General features: G+C 39.1%; 1 protein-coding gene across 1 annotated transcript in view; it reads right to left on the reverse strand.

Moving 5' to 3' along the window:
• Window positions 1-23,042, reverse strand: part of TMC1 (transmembrane channel like 1) — a 382,443-nt gene that overhangs the window by 338,130 nt on the left and 21,271 nt on the right. Inside the window, exon 2 of the mRNA XM_032306873.1 lies at window positions 11,688-11,806. The gene's annotated coding sequence lies outside the window, so the exon portion shown is untranslated. The remainder of the gene's footprint in view (window positions 1-11,687; window positions 11,807-23,042) is intronic.

Consider the following 23,042-nt stretch of genomic DNA (forward strand, 5'->3'; position numbering starts at 1 on the left):
CCATAGATGTCCTTTCTTCTGATCTGAAAAAGGAAAGTGGAAGAAAGGAAGGAAGGAAGAAAGAAAGAAAAAAAAAAGAAAAGCTGCTCTAGGCTGCCAGAGCCAATATTTTTGTTCCTCATTTTATAGATAAAAGAAATTAACAGGTCACAGAGATTAATGAACTTGCCTTAGACCACAAAACTAGGATGTGGCGGCTCTAGGTCTCCAACACAGGGAAAGAGGTGAAAGGCTCTAGAAGAGCCGGGGGAGAGGAAGGGCAAAAAACCATTCTCCTAAGTTTATTGAATACCTACTCTGTGCTAAATGCTTTAACTATGTTATTTAATACTTAAAACCATCCAGAAAAGTGGAGTATAAGTAGCCAAGAAAACTGAGAGGGAAGAGATTAAATTGTATGTCCATGCCAGGATTTGAACACAAGTCTTCTCAATCCGGTTTCAGAGAATTTGTCCTTATACTGCATGCTCCTTCCAGGGTGGGGCAAAGGTCACTGTGGTGACTAACCACAGTTTCTTCATCGTGGACAGCAGGAGGAGGGGAGGTCAATAATAAAAGCATGCCTTAAACCAGTGAATAAAACCCATTTTCTTAAGGTTCCCCTGGGAAAAAGCAAGATATATTATAGAAGGAAAGCAAGGCCTCTGTCTCCTTCCTTTATGATTTCTAATCCCAGCCTATCTGATTTCAGAATCTTCTTCTCCAACTCAAACTAAAAAAGACTGATCGATAGATAAAAAGATGATAGATAGATAAATTTTAGAATCCTGCTGAGAATCCCATCTTACCTGTTTTAAAATCCTATTTACTTTTTACTGTACTAGATACTAAGCCTACGATTAAGTGTAGGGTGTAGTTACAGTCCCTGTAACTGTGCAAAATGGTTTAAATCACAGCTTGAGGACTCTGATTGCCTGTGTTCAGATGCCACCATACCCTGTGACACTTTGGACACTGTGGACACTGTGGATTTCAGAATCCCTATTTCACAGAGTGATTAGAAGAATTAAATGAAATAACGTAACCTTAGCATAAAGTAAGCATGGTAATTACAATGTTACTAAATAACTGAGTTGTATACAATTATTTCCTTTCTGTTTTTAGAAACTATGGCAAAGGTCGAACTTCTCAAAAATTAATTATATCAGGATCACAGCAGTCAATATATTGCTCTGAAATCTGCAGGTGGAAATTAGTTGCAAATAAACTCCTGATCTTATCTTTGTAAGTTATTTGATAATACTAAAATAAAAGTCCCAATAAGATTCCCTTACTGACATTTAAAATACATGTCCTGAACAACAGAACAAAATCATGGGAGTTTTTAGTGCTTTTGACAAGACATCTGCTTGCAAAATTCTGGTTTGTTTTTGTTTTTTTTTAAAGATTTTATGTATTTATTTGATAGAAAGTGGAAGAGAGAGAGATCAGGAGCAGTGGGTAGGGGTAGAGGGAGAAGCAGACTCCCCACTGAGCAGGGAAGTTGATGTAGGACTCGATCCCAGGACCCTGCAACCATGACCAGAGCCAAAGGCATACACTTAATGGACTGAACCACCCAGGTGCTCTGCTTGCAAAATTCCTAAAGGGTCTTTACCTCTAGTTCTAGTAACTATGGCCTGATTTTTTTTTTTTTTTTAAGATTGTATTTATTTGACAGAGACAGTGCACAAGCAGGGGGAGCTGCAGAAGGAGAGGGAGAAGCAGACTCCCTGATGAGCAGGGAACCCAATGTGGGGCTCAATCTCAGGACTCAGGATCATGACCTGAGCCAAAGGCAGACACTTAACTGACTGAGTCACCCAGGCGCCCCAACAATGGCCTGAACTTTGATATACTTGAATTTGTTGAAATATTAAGTACTCAACCCTGCCTATCAGATCCTTAGTATCAACATTAGTTTTCTATGGCTGCTATATCAAATTACTACAAATTTAGTGGCTTAAAACAACACAAATCTAGTATTGTATAGGTCTTTAGGTCAGAAGTCAGAAATGGGTCTTCCAGGGTGAAGATGAAGGGGCTAGTGGGCTGAGTTCCTTTCTGGAGGACCTGGGGAAAATCTGCTCCTTGCCTTTTCCAGCTTCCAGAACTGCCTGATTTTTTTTTTAAGCTCATGGTCCCTTTCCTTTGTCTTCAAAGGCAGCAACAACGGGTCAAGTTCTTCTCACATCCCATCTTGGTCAGTTCAGGTGCTACAGTGAAATACTACACTGAGTGTCTTAATAATATATGTGTACTTGTTCACAGTTCTGGAGATTGGAAATTCCAGATCAGAGTACCAGCAGGGATGGGTGAGGGCTCTTTTCCTGGCTTGGAGATAACCACCTTCTCAATGTGTCCATTCATGGCGGAAAGAGAGAAACCAAGCTCCCTGGTGTCTTTTCTCATAAGGACACTAATTCCATCATGAGGGCCCTACCCTCCTGAACTCTAACCCTACTTACCTCCCAAAGGTCCCATCTCCAAATGCAACCACACTGGGTGGGGTAGAGTTCCAACATATAAATTTGGGGGCACTCGCTTCAGTCCACAGTATACCCTATCACTCTGACGTCCTCTTCTGCTTCTCTCTCCCACATTTAAGGGCTTGTGATTACAATGGACTCACTGAGACAATCTAGATGATCTCCTTATTCTACGGTCAGCTGACGAACAACCTTAATTTCATCTGTGACCTCAACTCTCTCTTTCCCTGGATGGTAACATATTCACAGGTTCCAGGATTAGAATGTGGACATCTTTAGGGATCATTATTCTGTCCACCACACTACCATATCAACCATAAATTTATAGAATCTGGACAAGTAAATAAACCCAAACTGGAAAAGAACCTAAGGAGTCAAGATTCAGTATCACAAGAGTGCTATACACTCTCAGGATTTTAAAGTCAAGCTGCCTTTAAATTTAAAACTGAAATTGGCATAATTAATCAAAGATACATATGTATCATATGTACTTATACTTATTTATATTTATTTGCATAACACATCTATTTGCATTTATTTCATTTACATATTTGTAATGGTTAATTTTACATGTCATTTTGGCTGTTACAGTACCTAGTTCTTTGGTCAAACACCAGACTAGATGTTGAGGTGAAGGTATTTTTTTAGATGCTTGTTTAAATCAATAGACTTTGAGTAAAGCAAATTATTTCCCTAATGTAGGTAAGACTCATCCAAACAATTGAAGGCCTTAAAAGCAAGGACTGAGGTCCCCCAAGAAAAAGAGAATTCTGTCTCCAGACTCCCTTCAGGTTAAAGACTCTAACACCAAATTCTACTGCACCTCTAGCCTTGCCAGCCCCCGCAAACTCGTAAGTCAATTCCTTAAAATAAAGAGCTAGATCATGGATAGATAATAGATACCTACATACGTACATACACACATAGACGCATACATAGATACACAGATACATGGATCAGTTTACTAGTTGTTTCTCTAAAAAAAAAAATGATCCATGTTAAAGTTGAGAGGAACTTGATATTGTATTAAAAATGAGTGAAGGAAACTCAAGGATAGAGGATATATGTGAATATAAGATAATTTCTCTTTTATTTTTAAAAAAATTTTTTAAAGATTGTATTTATTTATTTGTCAGAGAGAGAGAAAGAGCCAGCGAGCACAAGCAGGGGGAGCAGCAGGCAGAGGGCGAACAGGCTCCCCGCTGTGCAGGGAGCCCAATGTAGGACTTGATCCCAGGACCCTGGGATCATGACCTGAGCCAAAGGCAGTGGCTTAATTGACTGAGCCACCCAGGCATCCCTCTCTTTCTTTTATAATCAGAGTTACACCAATAACAATAATTGAACTATTCACTTCCTAGTGCAATCCTTGGTTTCACTCAGGAGCCTGGTACAAATGTGTGTTTTGGCTATAGAAGAAAAAGAAAGTAATAAAAATAAAATCTCAAACCTAAAACACGTAGAAGAATTCAATAATTTCCTACATTAGAGTACAGATTAAACCCCTTTGATATTCCACAATAGCTCAAGAGAGTACAAATGTTAAAATCGTGCCTCAGGCTATTTGAAGAACCATTAGTGTCCCTAGCCTGTAAGACCAGGGGGGCAGACAAGGCCAGAAGAGTCACAAGCGAACCATTAGGCCCTATCTAAGGTGGTTTTAAGCAATCCTGACATTAAGAAACTCTGGTGTGTTGATGTATTCTCAAATAACATTTTACACTGCATAAGATTGGCCTCCTCAATTAGAGAGGGTTAAAGAGAAAAGAAAACATGCTACTACCGTTATTTTCAAATTGTTGACCAAATAGGCATACTGCCTCATGACTTGTCTTTGCCTAGTTACCTGTCATTTTAGTACGCTGCCCTAACATTCCATAAGGCTAGTCACCCAAAAGAATTCTTGCTTCTAGATGAGCAGTACCCTCCTCCACACCCAAGAAATAGTTTTGGACCTTGCTCTGAATGTTCCTGTGTCCCAAGCTTCATATGATGAAGTCCTAACTTCCAGTGTTAGAAGGTGGGGTTTGGGGGAGCTGATCAGGTCCTGAGAGTGGAGCACTCATGAGTGGGATCAGTGCCCTTATGAAAAAGCTTCCAGAACGTTCCCTCCACCCTTCTGCCTTGTGAGGACAAAGAGACAAGACAGCCATCTACAAACCAGAAAGCCCATCCTCGCCAAACATCGAAACTGCCCGTGCAGTTTCAAACTGGGTCTCCTGAACATCCCAGCCTCCAGAACTGTGCAAAATCAATGTCTGTTGTTATAAGCCACCCGGTTTATGATATTCTCTTGCAGCAGCCCAACCTAAGACTAACCTAAACTAGGAGTAGCAAAATTTTTGGTCAAGGGCCAAATAGTAATTATTTTAGGCTTTATGGACCACTCACCTTTATAGGTAGCACAAAAGTAACCATGATACATTACAAAATGTCATGGTGAAACTTTCTTTCGATGAAATTCAAATCTTAGGTGATTTTCACTTGTCATAGAGCATCATTCTTCCTATGGTTGTCTCAAACCATTTTAAAATGCTTTTAAAGTCATTCTCATATCATGGGCTCTACTAATGCAGGCAGCAGACTAGGTTTGGCCTAGAGAACACAGCTTGCTCATGCTTTCCATAAACCACAGATCCTGAGAATGATAAAACCAGTGAGTTATGTTTAGTGGAAAACATTCGCCCCATGCATAAGTACAGAAAACACAATTGTATGGTAATTCATGTGGATTATTCCAATTATAGATATAATCAGCTCTACCAGTTCAGATATTTGCCAATATTTAAGTTACAAACCACAATTGGCTTCATTCGTTCAAACATTCATTTCTTCAGCAACAAATAAGTGCACTTTATGTCCCACACACTGGATGAGGTACAGGGTTGAAGAGGAAATGGTCTCAAAAAGAGGAAATGGTCTCTCTTTTTAAATGATTTCATACACACTGCTTTAATCTGCTAGACATGTCAGATTTTTTTTTTTAAGTTAAAAATTCTCAATTTGTAGGGGCGCCTGGGTGGCTCAGTGGGTTAAGCCTCTGCCTTCAGCCCAGGTCATGATCCCAGGGTCCTGGGATCGAGACCCACATCGGGCTCTCTGCTCAGCAGGGAGCCTGCTTCCTCCTCTCTCTCTGCCTGCCTCTCTGCCTACTTGTGACCTCTCTGTCTCTCTCTGTCAAATAAACAAATAAAATCTTAAAAAAAAAAAATCCCTAATCCCCATCCTTTAAAAAAAAAAAAAAAAATTCTCAATTTGTAGGAATGGTTGGCTTTTGTTTTACTCATCCAACCCATGCCCTTCAATGATTATCAAGAAGAGATGGTGACAGCCCAAGTCAAAGGTATTTTTGACTTAAGTAAAACAAAGAGCTTTTAACATGAATGACTGTGAACCTTCAAATGAATTAAATGAGAAGCTAGGACATGTTTTATCATGTGCATCAGGGATGGTTTAATTAGAAATAACTACAATCACTTCAGCTGGGGAAAGGATACTAGATTACCTTCCGATCTTTAATAGCCTGAAATGAATTTTTAGATCAAGTGATTAAGGGTAAGTTTCCACCCTTCAGGAAAATAATGGTTACAATGCATTAATCTTTTGTAAATCAGGAATTGTGGCATTGCAGTGACAAGCTGATTATCAAATTGTATTTACAGGCTGCCTCCTAATTACCTGTTTTAAAAAAATGAGTCTGTTCTCTGTATCTGAGTGTGTTTGAATATGTTTGTAAGATTAGGTATGGCTTGACATTCATCACAGTGCTGTCTATAATAGTAGGAAATTAAAGATAGCTTAAATGTCCATCATGAAAGGAATAAATAATGTATTATAATATAGCAATACAATGGAATATGGCCATTACAAAAGATTATTCTAGATCAACAGTCATTATTGAACAAAGATATCTACAATATATTTAAGATTTTTTTAGAGCAGGTTACAAAAGAGCATTTATAGTTTGGTCTCATTTAGGGAAGGTCAAACACAGTAGGATCCTAAACAAAACAAAATTCTAAAACGTATTATTTCTGGAGGATCATGATTTGGGTAATTTGGGTTTTCCTGGATTCTTTTCATTTTCTCCATTGTTTGAATTTTTTTTATGATGGGCATATATTAAGGATTTGTTTAATTCTTAACAAGCAGATAAAGCTTTTTTGGTTAATAGATAAAATTTAAAATCAGCAAGATTTTTATGATTAATAAATGACATGATTTATGAGAAAGAATCAGTTCAGTAGCAAAAATAGGAACAAATACACAGAAATGTCAGCGATGGCAAGCTTTTGCTCACCTGGTATCGATTTGTTACAAGTATTGAAATTTACCCTTAATGTGAAGGTTCTGAGAAAGCTAATCCATTCCCACTATACTGCTTCAAGCAACACTGTTCCACCTGAAAACTTAGAAAAATGTTATGAGCCCATGCTTTCCTCTCCATGCCTATTGCATTCTAGAAGCTCAGTATCTAAGTGCTGGAAAGTTTAGAGATCAAGTCCATATCACTCATCCTACAGATGAAGGAACTGAGTCATGGAGGTGACATGACCTCCAAAAAGACCCAAAGCTAAAGACTGTCAACATAACCTCTCGCTTTGTTGTTGAGTACAGAAAGTTGTGTACAACAAATATGTGCAGCTTTGTAGGTCAATCATGCCTCAGTAGAGTAGTCTTTATTTATTAATTTATTTTTAAGATTTACTTATTTATTTTAGAGACAGTGACAGAGAGAGAATGTAGGGAAGGGACAGAGGAAAAGAGAGAGAGAGTCTCGACCAGACTCCATGATGAGTGCGGAGCCCAACTCTGGGCTCGATCTCATGACCCTGACATCACCACCTGAGCAGAAACCAAGAGTCTGACTTAACCTACCACACCATCAGGCAGCCCAGTAAAGCAATCTCTAAAAAAAAAAGGAAAGTCATCTTTATCTGGTCATCAAACTTTCGTGGTCTCCCCGAATTCCCACACAAATCCAAACTAAGCCAGAGTTGGGATTTGTTAGTGTCGTGGCCTCTGAGTGTTCCCAGAGCGCTGGGGTGGGCAAAGGCTATAAGGACAGCTGGTATGAAGGCCCAGGCACACATCTGTGAAGCTGGCCTGGCAAAAATGGAGAGGGGACATGAGGTCTCAGAGGAAGATATGGGATGAAGAAACATCTGTGTGTTATCCAGAATCCCAGGCCAGAGAATGTCCACAGTGATTACACTGTACCTCCGAAGAGGAGTTCAGGTGTGGCATTCGTGGTTTTCTATCATTGAAACAGTAGATGTGATCCTACGGCACATGGAGAGAAGAAAGCTTTAATTTAGGTTTTGGGTGAAGGAAAATATTCAGGAAAAAGACACAATAGCTCTCACTTATTGAGAACCTACTATGCACTTGAACCTTGGCTCTTCAACTGACTCTGAGTTCCCTCCCTGCCAAGACCAGTCAGAACCATGACCAGACTCTGATATCACACCCAGGAGGGGATAGAGAAGAAAATGTCAAAGGGAAGGTTATTTGTCAGGTGGGGGCTCTGCAATTTACGAAGACTCCACAAGCCATTGGATATGGTGTTTAGGACATTTTTGGTGTCCTTTTAAGGTGTCATGTTACCATGAAATCTGACCCTACTTGACTACCTGAATTAATTAGTAGGACTGAACTGAGGGCATGTACAGTAAGTGTACTATTTTCTGGAAGTAAATGATTCATCTGTACAAAGTAAAGAACATTTTCCAGGAATATGAGTTGTGATTTAACAAATGCCTTCAGCTTGTCAGAGAAGTTGTAATCACTTATTGACACATACTAACTCTTTTCCCCGGTGTGAGCTCAGCCTACAAAGTCTATAAACCCGCTTTGTAAACCAGTTCCCATTTCTTCCCCTCTCACACCCATCCTCTTGCCTAACTCTATTTCAGAGAGTCAACAAAAGGCACAGATAAAACAGTCACTACAAAAGGGGTGTAGTTCCTGCAAGTTTCCCTGCAGATTACCTCCAAATGCTTTTTGTTATGCAGGAGTTTACATTCAGAGTTGGAAACCTGTTACCATGATTCCCCTTCAAGTGTTTTACTTATTCTCATTCTCCTGCTTTACTCTTATCTGTGAAGTATCTTTTCTTTTTCTTTTTCTTTTTTTTTTAGATTTTATTTATTTATTTATTTGTCAGAGCACAAGCGGGGGAAGCAGCAGGCAGAGCAGGCAGAGTGAGAAGCAGCCTCCCTGGGGAGCAAGGACCCGGATTCAGGACTTAATCGGGATCATGACCTGAACCAAAGGCAACCCCTTAAACAACTAGCCACCCAGGCATCCCAAAATATCTAGGTTTCTAATGATACTCATTCCTGTTCTTAGTTCATAGACTGTTCTTAGTTCATAGACTGTTCTTAAAACTGTAACATCTCCTATATCCACGTACAGGTTAGCGATCGCACATTTTCCCAAAGTACATTCCATTAGCTTAACATCTTTGATGAGCACTGTCCAATAGAAATAGAATACAAGTCCCATATGTAATTTAAAACTTCCCAGTTGCCACATTAAAAAAAATTTTTTAAAGAAACAGGTAAAATAAATTTTTTAGTATATTTTATTTAATATGATACAGCTAAAATACTATCATTTCAACACTGGATCAATATTTTAAAATTGTTAAGGGTATATTTTACAATTTTGGTACTAAATTTTCAAAGTCCAGCATGTCTTTTACACTTAACGGCCCATCTCAGCTCAGACTAGTCATGTTTTGTGTGTTCAGTCATTGCACGTGTCTAGAGACCGCCATATTGGACAGCGCTGATCTAGATCTTGAATGAAGAAATTAAATGAGATCCAAATCTTATCCAAACCTTCTATTAAGATATTCTCCTTCCTCATCTCTTCCCACTTACTCACCACCACTCAATTTAGAAATATAGTTCTCTCTCAGACCCATCTTTCCAATTAACTAGGAAGTACGCCTTAATTTTTAAAAAGATTTATTTATTTACTTGACGGAAAAAGTGTGTGTGCATGCGGGGAATGGGGGTAGAGATAGAGGGAGAGGGAGAATCTCCAAGAAGACTCCCTGCTGAGTGTGGAGCCTGAGACTGGGCTTAATTTCCTGACCCTGAGATCATGACCTGAGCCAAAGTCATGAGTCAGCTGCTTTACCAACTGAGCCACCCAGGCGCCCCTGCCTAAGATATTTCTATCGTCTCTCTCCCACATTCCATTCTCCCTTATCTGCTATCCCTTCATTTCATAAATGGGAAAACCAGTGCCCAGAGAGATTGCCAATGCAACCAGGGTCACACAGTGCTCAGTATTTAAATTCAGTCTTCCTGATGACCAGACCCCGAGCTCTTCTGATTTCCTTGGGCACACAGCCACTTCCCGGCCTCCTCTTTCTGCTTTAGGGCCCAGCTACTCTTCCTTTTACTCTCTCCAATAAGGAACAGTTGATTTTACCTTCTCGGACATAAAGTTGGGAGGCCCAAACTGAACTAATCCTCTAAGCACGATAGATGGGTTTAGGGATTGCCCACAGGTAGCTCAGACCTGGCAACTTCTCTTTTCAGGTCTTAAAGGTAATGAACCCTCCCAGGAGAGGAGGTTCTTCACTAGTTGACTTTCTAAACATTCTGCTGCTTACATTCATTCACTTACACTCAGAGGACTGGAAGGCTAGATTCTAAAATGTTATTATGATAATCTTTCCCAGTGCCTCTAGCCATTGGTTATGGGTTATTTTGTGGTTTGGGATTTTTCTACAATAAATACAGGCATTCTTTTTGCAAAGAAATGCTATATGCTAATAATAAAGGAATGTGCCTCATACCTTTTATAAAGAAATAGTCTGATCATCCTGTCTTGGTTTAATTTTTCCAGATCTACAAATAAAAAACCCTTTTTTTTTTTTTAAAACCATTTCAGGCAATCATGTAAATATTTTCCAGAGGTAGAAATGCAGACATAATGCAGTCTGAGGCCCTCCCATATAAAAATCACTCATCAGTATAAAATGACTTAAGAGTAATTCAAGCTGAGCACCTAGAGTCTTCCACTCAGATTTCTATCTGCAAAACAGGACAACACTTGACCACTCTAGCAATATTAAGGGTAACGATTTCTTAACTTCTCCTTCTCCCAGCCACAGAAAAGAAAAAAAGGAAAAAAAAAAAAAAAAAAGCCAAAAGAGAGGAAAACAGAATAGGGCTATAATCATCTCCTAATATTATACCACCAAAGAAATTATGCATTTAAAAAAATCATTTTGTCTTAGGTAACTTTAAAGCATTTTCATTGATCATTTTCGATGAATAAAAAATTAAGATTTCCACACATATCGATCTGCCCTGAATGATTTATACTTCAGCTTTTAACATACACTGTGGAGGTAGAGAAAGAACAAAACCCTATATTTTCTGAGACTTTCATGTTCATGTTTCATGCCCCAAGAAAACAAAGCCTGCCTTTCTCTAGGCAGATAGTATTCATAATTTGTAATTTTTGGTACAGATGCACGATTTGGTGCAAATCTGGTACAAAATACATAGCTCTTTATCTGTGTTACTGTTTCACTAAATCGAATTCCATAACATTTTAGGTTCACTAGTAGAGCTTGCAATATAAAAGAAATAAAGGAGAAAATGTTTTTGTAGTTCAAGTTAAAAAGACCAAGTGCACACTATTTTTTTTCCTTAAGTAGGAATACATCTGTAGTTTGGAAGATACCAAATAGATATGTCCTCCACGCCCAAAAAAGCACCTTACTAGCAATGGCATCAGTACTTGGGTATCTCAGTAAACTGGTATTTGTAGGGGTAGATTTTGCTCTTTCTGTCTCTGGGGTATGGGATACTGAAAGCTTTGCAAATAAGCCCAAGAACTAAATGCTCTTGAAAAGAACCCTTCAGGATCACCCAGTCCAATCTCTTTCTTCATTTCAGAGGAAACACGAAAGCTTTTGACTGTGGTACAAAATCCTTCCAACTATGCCAATATTCTCCAGTGGGTTAGCTGGTGGAACCCCTGGAAGTCAATGTTTTTTGTAGAAACCTATTAAAATGCTGACATATTTATGCCTGCCCCAGGAGCCAGAACTTTTACTAGCAGAAAATATGATTCTATTCCATATATGTGTGTTATATTCAACTACAACTATGTCCAGAGGGGGAAAGGGTGGTTAAATTAAGCATAACACATTATTTCAGATATATTCTGTTAACATTTGTACACTACCTTCTCATTTGGTCTCCCACGTTCATTGGCAAGTAAGTGGTGTAAGATGGCAGAGGTTTAAGAAAAATTTGGAGACTGTGAACTTCCATGTAGAAATTCAAAGTTCATTGTCTTCATTTCTAAAATTAAGATGAGACAATACAAATACCAAATCATTATGTTGCACACTAGCAATTAATATAATGTTATATATCAGCTATATCTCAATCAAAGAAAAATGAAAACACCAACATCATTTGATGTCTTCCCCGGCACATCTCCCCTCCCCCCCTCCCACCCCCACTCCACGCTCCCTACCCCCCCCCCCCAAGGAAGCCTAGTTTGGTTTTGGGTGTTGTTGTTGTTGCTTTTTTTTTCTTTCTTTCTTTCTTTCTTTTTCTTTTCTTTGCTTTTTTTTTTTTTTTTGAGGATTCTAAGTTGGTTAGAGATAAGACATTTGAATGACTATTTTTGTATTGTTTTCAACCCACTGTGCTAAAATCATGTGGTTGCTGCATGTACCTTATGTTCCTTTAAAAGATGGTTTTAAATGAAAGTGTTTGCAGACTATAAGCCTTCTTTGAATGTTTTTGGGCAATCACCACAATCAAAATGAATTTTGAAAAGTACTCAATTAAAAAGCAATTAAATGTGGGAAGTGACTATTAAAAAGATTATTGAGCGGACATGATGACTCGTCTTGATTTCAGAAGTGAAGCGCTCTGTATGGAGAACTGTCACGTTATCATTCTGAGTGATAAAAAAAAAAAGCTACAGATTTCATTTCATATGTAAAATAAAGAAAGAAAAAAGAGAGAGAGAGAGTGATCTGGAATAAAATAGAAGTTGTTAGCACAGTTTACTCCAGGCTGTAAGGGAAGAACTTTCAGTTTTTATTTTATAGACTTTCAAATTATTTAACCATTTGTTTTCAATAATTATGTACACCTTTTTTCCTTTATAACCAGAAAAACTTAAGAATAATTTTGTTCAATTCCGTTGACCAGGCAAATTAACTGCAAGATTGGCAAACCTGGAAACTCTTCAAAAAAATTAAGTGCCGTATAAAACATTGTTTGCAAATAGACAATTGTACCAAATCAGTAGAGCGACTCTCTGAACGCTGTTGTTTGGTATTCTACCGGAGTCTCTTGCATTAGGTTCCCTATACAATTGAAACTTAACTGCTTTCTCACGTGGTAGGTCCTCAATAAATATTTATGAGACTGAACACTAAGTTGTCCTTTTTTTTAATCTACAAAAATAGTAATCTTACATGTTCAAACTAATTGTAGCTGCTCAGTAAATCAATGACAATGGTGAAATGAATGAGTGAGCATGTCAGCTTCGAATAGTGAGGACTATGAACCTGAAAGACAGCACCTAAAATATCAAAGTCTCAACTAAAGGAAGGTACAAGTTTGAGAACAGGCCAGGGGCCTCTTAAAACTCAATTTAGTGGGGTGCCTGGGTGGCTCAGTCGTTAAGCGTCTGCCTTCAGCTCAGGTCGTGATCCCAGGGTCCTGGGATTGAGCCCCACATGAGGCTCCCTGTTCTGTGGGACACCTGCTTCTCCCTCTGCCTGCCTCTCCCCCTGCTTGTGTTCCCTCTCTCATTGTGTCTCTCTCTGTCAAATAAATAAATAAACACTTAAAAAAAAACTCAATTTAGTGGGTCAATTCCCCCCTAAACCCGCTAGTTTTCAAATATATAAAGGAATGGGTTTTCAAAGTCTCCATTAACTAAAGGATTCTAAATCTAGACCAAATAACTGGTCAGAACAAAAAGAGTGTTGGTTAGGTATATTTTCTTCCTTTTTTCCTGAGGAACAAATAAGAAGATCTAAATTAAATGTGTCCTATTAGAAATTTTTACTTAAAATGTGAACCAGAGGGGAATGCAGGTGGCTCAGCCGGTTAAACGTCTGCCTTCGGCTCAGCTCATGATCTCAGGGTCCTGGGATTGAGCCTGATGTTGGGCTCCCTGCTCAGCAGGGAGTCTGCTTTTCCCTCTCCCTCTGCCCCTCCACTCCCACTCATGTACGCTCTCTCTCTTTCTCAAATAAATAAATAAAATCTCTCTCTCAAAAAAAAAAAAAATGTGAACCAGAAAATAATTTCTTAAAAAACAGATACATTTTTGGGACACCTGGGTGGCTCAGTTGCTTAAGCATCTGCCTTTGGCTCAGGCTCCGATCCCAGGGTCCTGGGACAGAGTCCCACATCAGGCTCCTTGCTTAGCACGGAGCCTGCTTCTCCCTCTCCCTCTGTGCCTACCTCTTCTCATTCTCTCTCTCCCACTCTCTCTCTTTCTCTCTCAAATAAATAAATAATCTTAAAAAAAAAGAAGAAGAAGAAGAAGAAGAGATACATTCTCAAGCCAAGTTGTGAATTCTCTTCCTGCCCTACTTCAAAAATAAAAGCAGTGATTTTCTGTGGCATAACTTGGGTCCGGTTCTGCTTGGAAGCAGAAGGAAGAGAGCACGTTTAGTCTGAAGTTGGGGCTACATTATATGATAAGAAGCTACAAGTGCATTCAGGCTGATTTTTCTCTCTGACATCCAGCATTTTGCAGTCAGAGAGTGAGTGCAGTTTTCACCAGCTTGAACCAGCCTACAAGTAACTATTTTCCTTAATATTACGCATAATTAAAACTGGAAAAAACAGTGGCAATGTGACCTCTCAGAGGCATGATACAATTGAGCAGGGGTAAAAGGTAAAGAGGTTTCTTTGGGAAAATAAAAAATCCTGGAGTTTCTACCATTTCTAGTATCTAAATATAGTTCAGGAAGAAAAAGTATGAAGTGAACATGTAAGATATTCTAGTCCTGGTTTATTGACATAACATTAGGTTGACCTCTACAATAATACTTATTAGAAATGTCATAATAATAATCATAGACATAATAACTGTTTGCAGTTATAATGACTGGTTGGACCAATGCATCCTCCCAGCAAACAAAGCTTTTAGAACAGCATGATCCTCCCCACAAGCTGATACCACATGAATCTGTACATGTTCAATTGTTCAAATGGTTTAGGAACTTGGTTTTTTTAAAAAGCAATTTCAGGATCTAAAATAGTTTCCCTCCTTTAAAAACAAAAAATGTGTTTGACCAAACCAGCTAGAGACTTACCCATTTATTCACGTAGCAAGTATTTTTTTTAAACATCTCCTGGTGCCTGGTGCGGTGCTTGGCACAGGACACAGAAGTGGAAAAACAAACATGCTTGCATGACTATTTATACCAACTCACACCAAAACACATTCATTAACGTGACACATCACCCTTGGGGGGAGAGATACCATACTTTCAAATGTGATTTTCTGATTTAGCCTCTGCTTTAGCAGAAGGTATACTTCTATATACACCCAGATTCAGAATCAGGGCCCCTAATTGCGCCTATGTTTAACGTTAGCTCTAATCTCAAAACAACCCTGAAAATTCGTGCTCCTTCCATTTTACAGATGGTTGATATTGAGAAACCCCTCCCAGGATCAGATCATGGCATTCTGAATGATCTGCAGGTCCAAAGCCACAATGGCAGCCTGTTCAAGAAGACAGCATAACAGTGACCATTTACTGCCTGTTTACTCTGTCCTCACACTGTTCCAAGCCCTTTGGATTGGTTGTTCTAATTCTCCCAACAGCCCTGCCAGAGGAGAGATCATCATGCTTCCACGTTACAGATTTAGAAACTGGGCCTCACAGAGGCTAAGTAACGTGCCCCAAATCACACATCCAATGAACAGCCACAGATCGAGCAGGGTTAGAAACCGGGGGCTGTCTGAACCTCAAAAGTTACTCTGTCCTCTCTAAAATACTCCTCATGCTCCACTGACAGCCACTCTTTCAGGCTTTGGTCCATGCTCTCTCCGCTCTGCCTAGAATGGCCTCCCCTGCCTCACTCCTACTCGGTCTTCAAGGTCAAGTGCAGATATTATTTCTCCAGTGCCAACCACCTCAGGCAAAATTTGTAATCATAGCACACAGGGCTTGTTTTCTGTTTTTTTGGTTTTTGGTTTTTTGCTGCTAGTCTAGCACTTATCACATAGTATTGTAATTATTTGTATGTATTTCTCCCCCGGGGAGGTTAAGAAGACCTTGAGAACAAAAATTGTTTCTTATACACTTTTGAGTTCCCAACACATGCTACACAGCTTGGCACATAGGTTGACACTCCAAGTTAATTGGTGGCAGACCGAATACCTCGTGCCAGCATGCTGTAAATTAAAAGGACCTCTAAACAAGTGACAAGACCAATCCTCCAGCCTCTGTTTGGGAGCCACATTTTTTCCGTGTTTTATTTGCCTGTCTGCTTTAAAGACCGTCAGAAGAGTGAATGCTAACACCTCGCTACCTCTTCTGTTAGCAATTCTTCTAACAGGTCACTCCAGGCTCAATCCTGCATCTTTCTGCCCTCAGAGAAAATTCTGCCTTCTCATAGTGCAGAAAATACAGAATGAAACTTTCACAAAACCTGCCTTCATTTTTGCCTGTTTCCTGGTGAAATCGGTTGGACGTGCCATACACTTTTCCCCTGGGTGCTCGCCACAGAGACTGGATCTTTTTTGGGCCAGTAAGAAGTGTGGGGACCACAAGGGAATAAGGACACTGGTGGCGAAGAAAAGGGTCCACAGCAACATGGTGCCCCAGAGCTTAGCCCCTTGAACAGCACAAATGCCTGTGTCCGGATGTGTATCTTCAAACCAATGACCGAGGCTTTATTTTCCTCTAAGGCGGGAAGTAAATGCCTGTTGGACAGATTGGAAAAACTAAGATATAGAAAGAGTGGATTCTTTGGCGGAAACCTTTTTATGCTGGATTTAATCCAAAAGTTCTCACCTTCCAGCCTGCACTTGAACCCAAGGGCAAATTTTCAGAAAATGGATGGTAGCTGTATTTTCTTTACTAAGAGAATCAGGTCATCCCTTTAACTCCTTTCTGCTTCAGAAGTAGATATTAATATACAATCACCCTGAATGTTTGTAAGCAAAACAGGCAAAAAGATCCGGCTTTTTTGTGTCTTTGGTTTTTTAAGTCTCTCCTGAATAGGGATATTCACAGATAATTGGCCGCGCTGTCTGGACAAAGAGTTACAGCTTTGTGGTGTAAAAAACGTAGCCTGCATGTCCAAATTAGCTCAAGAAATTTCCCATTTCTGAGAGGGCGGCTGGCTGCCAGCTCTTTAAGAGAGAAAAACACACCCTCAGAACATGAATCATTACCTAGCACAGCAAGTGAGCTCACGCGCGCGCACGCGCAGACACACACACACACACACACACACACACTCTTTAAATAATTGCTCAAGACTTCACAAAATATGCCTTCAGCACGGTACACATTTTATCAACCAAGATCAGGCTGTCCTTTTTCATCTACCCTGTCGAAAACGGTAAGCTGTTTACCAAAACCATTGCTCCAGGAGCAGGCTCCGGGCGTCCTGTAAACAGGGGTGCCAAGCAGACAGAACGGATGAGTCAGAACTGATTTTAGAGTACACACGTGTAGGTTGAACTTAGTGCTTGCAGCTGGTTGTCAGTCCTGTTTTAAAAACAGATTTGTTGACCTTTATGCCTATAGTTACTTATCTTTTCACTCCTGCACCTGAAAGGCAACCTTCTTAGAGAAGGAAGATCTAATCGATGCTTTTAGCATAGATGGATTAAGATGACCATTCCTTGGAAATCGACAATAGTGAGCTCGCCCAGCTGCAACACAACACAAAGGCAGAGGCAAGGTGCCCTGCCTGACCTGGGGGTGGCCATCTGGGTGGCTCCCATCCCTGTCAGAAAGGGGTGCAATAGGTGTCAATTATTTTTATTGTAAACACTCAAAAGGTTGAGACATTATGATCAGACAAATGGTTTTTCAAGTGAAAAGAGACCAAAATAGTTGCCAAATCTAAAAGCGAAGGAATCCAGATGTCTCAATATGTTTCCTTAAAAAGTGGGTTTAAAGCACATGTTTTTTAAAACATATAAGAATAATTGATTGATGTGCTTCTTAGCTGACTTGAGACAACAGATTCTTCAGGGCAGTCAGTCATATTTATTTCTCTATGTTAGCTAGAAAGTCAAAGAGAGCTACTGAGTTGGAACCAGGACTATTTTTTCCTTTATAAAAATTTCTGATTTCATCATAGATGTTATGGTAACCCTGTCCAAGAGTCTGGGAGTTTAATCCATCATATTTTTAGAAGTTAATTTAATAGAGTAAAACCTTGACTTTCAAATTTCCTTTCTTTTAATATTGGAAGAATATTTGTCTTTTTTATACTAATTTCTAAGAGTTTGTTTGTTTGTTTTTAAGAAAGCCTTTTTGGAAAGAACATTTCACATACCTTTTTCAGGCTAACTATACTTGTTTTCTCTTTTTTTTTTTTTTCCTTTTTAATTGGAATATAGCTGACATATTACTTTCAGGCATACAATATAAGTCATTCTACAATTATAAACATCATGAAATGCTCGCCACAATAACTGTAACTCTTTTCAATAAAAACTAATCCAAAAGAAGTCAATGCAAACAAAGAATTAAAAAGGAGATACCTTCAGTATTTGAAAAGCAACATTTCTCTTGTATGGTTTATCAGTGAACTCAGAATGCACTTAAATTGGCAATTAAAATCATCTATAAGCATCCTGCCTTGATGGTGAGAAGTCCTGGGATAAAATACAATGAGAATGTGTGATATTAAAAGCTGTGCTTTGCACTTAGATACACTGCAACATCCATGAAATGGTGAGTACTGAGGACATTGTTTCCTTATGTTAGCTCTTAGAAGCTTCAGGGACACCTGGGTGGCTCAATCAGTTAAGCATCTGACTTTAGCTTAGGTCATGACCTCAGGGTCCAGGCATAGAACCCTGAATAAGGCTCCCTGCTTAGTAGGGAATCCGCTTCTCCCTCTCCCTCTGCCCCTTCCCCCACTTCTACACACACACTCTCTCTCTCTCTTAAATAAATAAATAAAATCTTTAAAAGGGGGGAAGGAGCAAGATGGCAGGGGAACAGGAGACTGAAATATCCTTGGGTCCCAGGAGTTCAGCTAGGTACTTATCAAACCATTCTGAACACCTACAAACTCAACAGGAGATTGAAGAGAAGAAGAGCAGCATTCTAGGAACAGAAAATTGACCACTTTCTAGAAGGTAGAATGTGCAAAGAAGTGAATCTGAGGCACTATTGGGAAGGTAGACTGTGGGGGGTAGGTAGGGCAGGAAGGGCTGGCTCCCCACAAGCCCTAGAGCAGAGGAGCACAAAATTGGAACTTTTAGAAGTCAGCTCCACTGAGGGACGTCGCTCCAGAGGCTAAGCAGAGTGTGGAGACCTTATGGGGACACTGTGGTCACAGGACCCACAGGGTCACAAAAAGACCAGGGGTTTCTGAGTGTGACAGAGCTATCAGGTATCAGAGCCAGGAAGCTGGCTACAGAGACAGAGCTGAGGAGCATGCTCTCAGCTCGGGGTTATCTTAAACCATGACCTGAGGCACAATCAGGCCACTGCTCTTCAAGCAGGGACCCCACAACTGCCAGATCCGGGGAGACTCACTTTCCTCCTCAGGGACAAGTGGCATGGAAGTGCATGGCAGGAAATCTGCTGGGTTTGGAGACTCCAAACAGAGCCATGCTCGAGAGAGAGAAATGCTCAGTCACAGGCTGGTTGAGCTTGGATTGTGGCCAGAGACCAGGGAGATGGGAGGGATTCACTGCTTTTCTCTGAGGGTGCATTGAGGAGTGAGGCCCTGAACTCTTGGCTCCTCTGGGCCAGAGATTGGGAGGCCACCATCTTCATTCCAGTCATCCAAAGCTCTACGGAAAGCATTGAGGGAACAAAAGCTCCCGAGCATGAAGCTCCTGAGCATGAACCCGGGCAGATTACTTAACCTAGCCCCTGGCAAGGGCAGTACAATTGCGCCTCAGGCAAAGATATTTGAGAATCACTGCAACAGGCCCCTCCCCCAGAAGATCAGCAAGAACATCCACCAAGATCAAGTTCACCAATCAACGAGAACTGCAGAACTCCAGAGCTAGGGGAATGCAACACATAGAATTCATGGCTCTTTTCCCATGATTCTTAAGTCTTTCAAAGTTAACTTTTTAAAATTTTCTTTCTTACTCAATTTTTAAAATTTTTCCTCTTTCCTATTTTAACCCTTTTAAACTATTTTATCTTATCAATACTTTTTAAAAAATCTTTCTTAATTTTCATTGTTATAGTCATATTCTATCCTTTAATTCTATTTAACCTTATTTTTTGTGTATATATATATATATATATAGGTTTTTCTTTCTTGAAATTTGGGGATACACTTTCTTCTAACAAATCAAAATATACCCTAAATCTAGCATGTGGCTTTGTTCTAGTCTCCAGCCTTATCACATTCTTTGCTCTTTTTCTTTTCTCTTTTTCAACCAACTTCTCATCAATTCCTTTTTTAGAATCTTTTAAAAATTTTCATCTTTACAGTCATATTCCATCTCTTTATTGTGTTTACCCATATTTTTGTGTATATATATATATGTTTTAATGTCTTTAAAAATTTGGGGAGGCAGTTTCTTCTAATAGACAAAAATACACCCAAAATCAAGTTTGTGGCTCTGTTCTATTCACCAGTCATATCTATCTCTATCTATCTATATAGCTAGATAGAGATAGATATATGTATATATGTATACATATATCTGTATACATATACAGATGTATACACATACAGATATATATAGATAGATAGACAGATATCTATCTCCAATCCCCTGGGTTTCCAATTTGGTTACTGTATATTTTTCTGGGGTCATTGCTACCCTTTTAGTATTTTGTTCTCTCATTCATCTATTCTTATCTGGATAAAATGACAAGGAGGAAAAACTCACCTCAAAAGAAGAACAAGAGGTAGTACCAATGGCTAGGGACCTAATCAATACAGAGATTAGTAAGATGTCGGAACTAGTGTTCAGAATGACGATTATCAAGGTGCTAGCTGGGCTCGAAAAAAGCATGTTAGATACTAGACAATCCCTTTCTGGAGAAATAAAATCCCTTTCAGAGAAAAAAAAGAACTAAAATCTAACCAAGTTGAAATCAAAAAAGCTATTAATGAGGTACAATTAAAAATGGAGGCTCCTACTGCTAGGATACATGAGGCAGAAGAGAGAATTAGTGATACAGAAGACCAAATAATTGAGAACAAAGAAGCTGAGAAAAAATAAAGATACTAGACTACAAGGGGAGAATTCAAAAGATAAGTAATACCATAAGATGAAACAATATTAGAATAATTGGGATTCCAGAAGAATAAGAAAGAGAGAGAGGGCCAGAAGGTATATTGAAGCAACTTATACCAGGAAATTTCCTTAATTTGGCAAAGGGAACACACAACAAAAATCCAAGAGGCACAGAGAACCCCCTCAAAATCAGTAAAAATAGGTCCACACCCCACCACCTAATAGTAATACTTATGAGTCTTAATGACAAAGAGAAAATCCTGAAAGCAGCTTGGGACAAGAGGTCTGTAACATACAACATCAGAAATATTAGATTGGCAGCAGTCCTATCCACAGAGACCTGGCAGGCCAGAAAGGAATATCATGTTATATTCAGAGCACTAAGTGAGAAAATTATGCATCCAAGAATATTATATCCAGCTGGGTTGCCATTGAAAATAGAAGGAGAGATAAAAACCTTCCAGGACAAAAACTAAAAGAATTTGCAAACACCAAACCATCCTTATAGGAAGTATCAAAAGGGGTCCTCTAAGCGAAGAGAAAGCCTAAAAGTAACAGACCAGAAAGGAACAGAGACAATATACAGTAACAGTCCCCTTAAAGGCAATACAATGGCATTAAATTCATATCTTTCAGTAGTTACCCTGAATGTAAATGGGCTAAATGCCGCCCAAACAAAAGACATACGGTATCAGAATGGATTTTAAAAAACAAGACCCATTGATATGCTATCTGCAAGAAACTCATTTTAGACCCAAAGACACCTCCAGATTTAAAGTGAGGGGGTGGAAAACAATTTACCATGCTAATGGACATCAAAAGAAAGCTGGGGTGGCAATCCTTATATCAGATAAATTAGATTTTATGCCAAAGACTATAATATGAGATGAGGAAGGATGCTATATCATATTTAAAGAGTCTGTCCAACAAGAAGATCTAACAATTTTAAATATCTATGCCCCAACATGGGAGTAGCCCATTATATAAACCAATTAATAACAAAATCAAAGAAACACATTGACAATAATAAAATAATAGTAGGGGACTTTAAACACCCTCCTCACTGAAATGGACAGATCATTTAAGCAAAAGATCAACAAGGAAATAAAGACTTTAAATGACACATTGGACCAGATAGACATCACAGGTATATTCAGAACATTCCATCCCAAAGCAACATTCTTCTCTAGTGCACATTCTCTCTGGAGAATAGATCACATCCTGTGTCACAAATCAGGTCTCAACTGGTACCAAAACACACGGACCATTCCCTGCATATTTTCAGACCACGATGCTTCGAAACAAGAACTCAATCACAAGAGGAAAGATGGAAAAAGCTCAAACACATGGAGGCTAAAGAGCATCCTACTAAAGAATGAGTGGTTCAACCAGGAAATTAAAGAAGAATTAAAGAAATTCATGGAAAGAAATGAAAATGAAAACACAACTCTTCAAAATCTTTGGGACACAATAAAGGCAGTCCCCAGAGGTAAGTATATAGCAATTCAAGCTTTTCTCAAGAAACAAGAAAGGTCTCAAGTATACAACCTAACACTACACCTAAAGGAGCTGGAGAAAGAACAGCAAAAAAAGCCAAACCGTAGCAGGAGAAGAGAAATAATAAAGATTAGTGCAGAAATCAATGAGATAGAAACCAAAAGAACAGTAGAACAAATCAATGAAACTAGGAGCTGGTTCTTTGAAAGAATTTGTAAGATTGATAAACTCCAGGCCAGACTTATCAAAAAGAAAAGAGAAAGGACCTAAATTAATAATCATGAAGGAAAGAGGAAAGATCACAATCAATACCAAAGAAATACAAACAATTATAAGAACATAATTAAGAGCAACTATACACCAGCAAATTTGATAATCTGGAAGAAATGGATGCATTCTTAGAGACATAAAACCTACCCAAACTGAAGAGAATCATAACCAGTAAGGAGATTGAAGCAGTAATCAAAAATCTCCCAACAAAAAAAAGCCCAGGGCTAGACGGCTTCCCAGGGGAATTCTACCAAACATTTAAAGAAGAATTAATACCTATTGTCCTGAAGCTGTTCCAAAAAATAGAAATGGAAGGGAAACTTCCAAACTCATTTTAGGAGGCCAGCATCACCTTGATCCCAAAACCAGATGAAG

Source organism: Mustela erminea, chromosome 12 (assembly GCF_009829155.1).
Source record: "Mustela erminea isolate mMusErm1 chromosome 12, mMusErm1.Pri, whole genome shotgun sequence".
Taxonomy (NCBI): domain Eukaryota; kingdom Metazoa; phylum Chordata; class Mammalia; order Carnivora; family Mustelidae; genus Mustela; species Mustela erminea.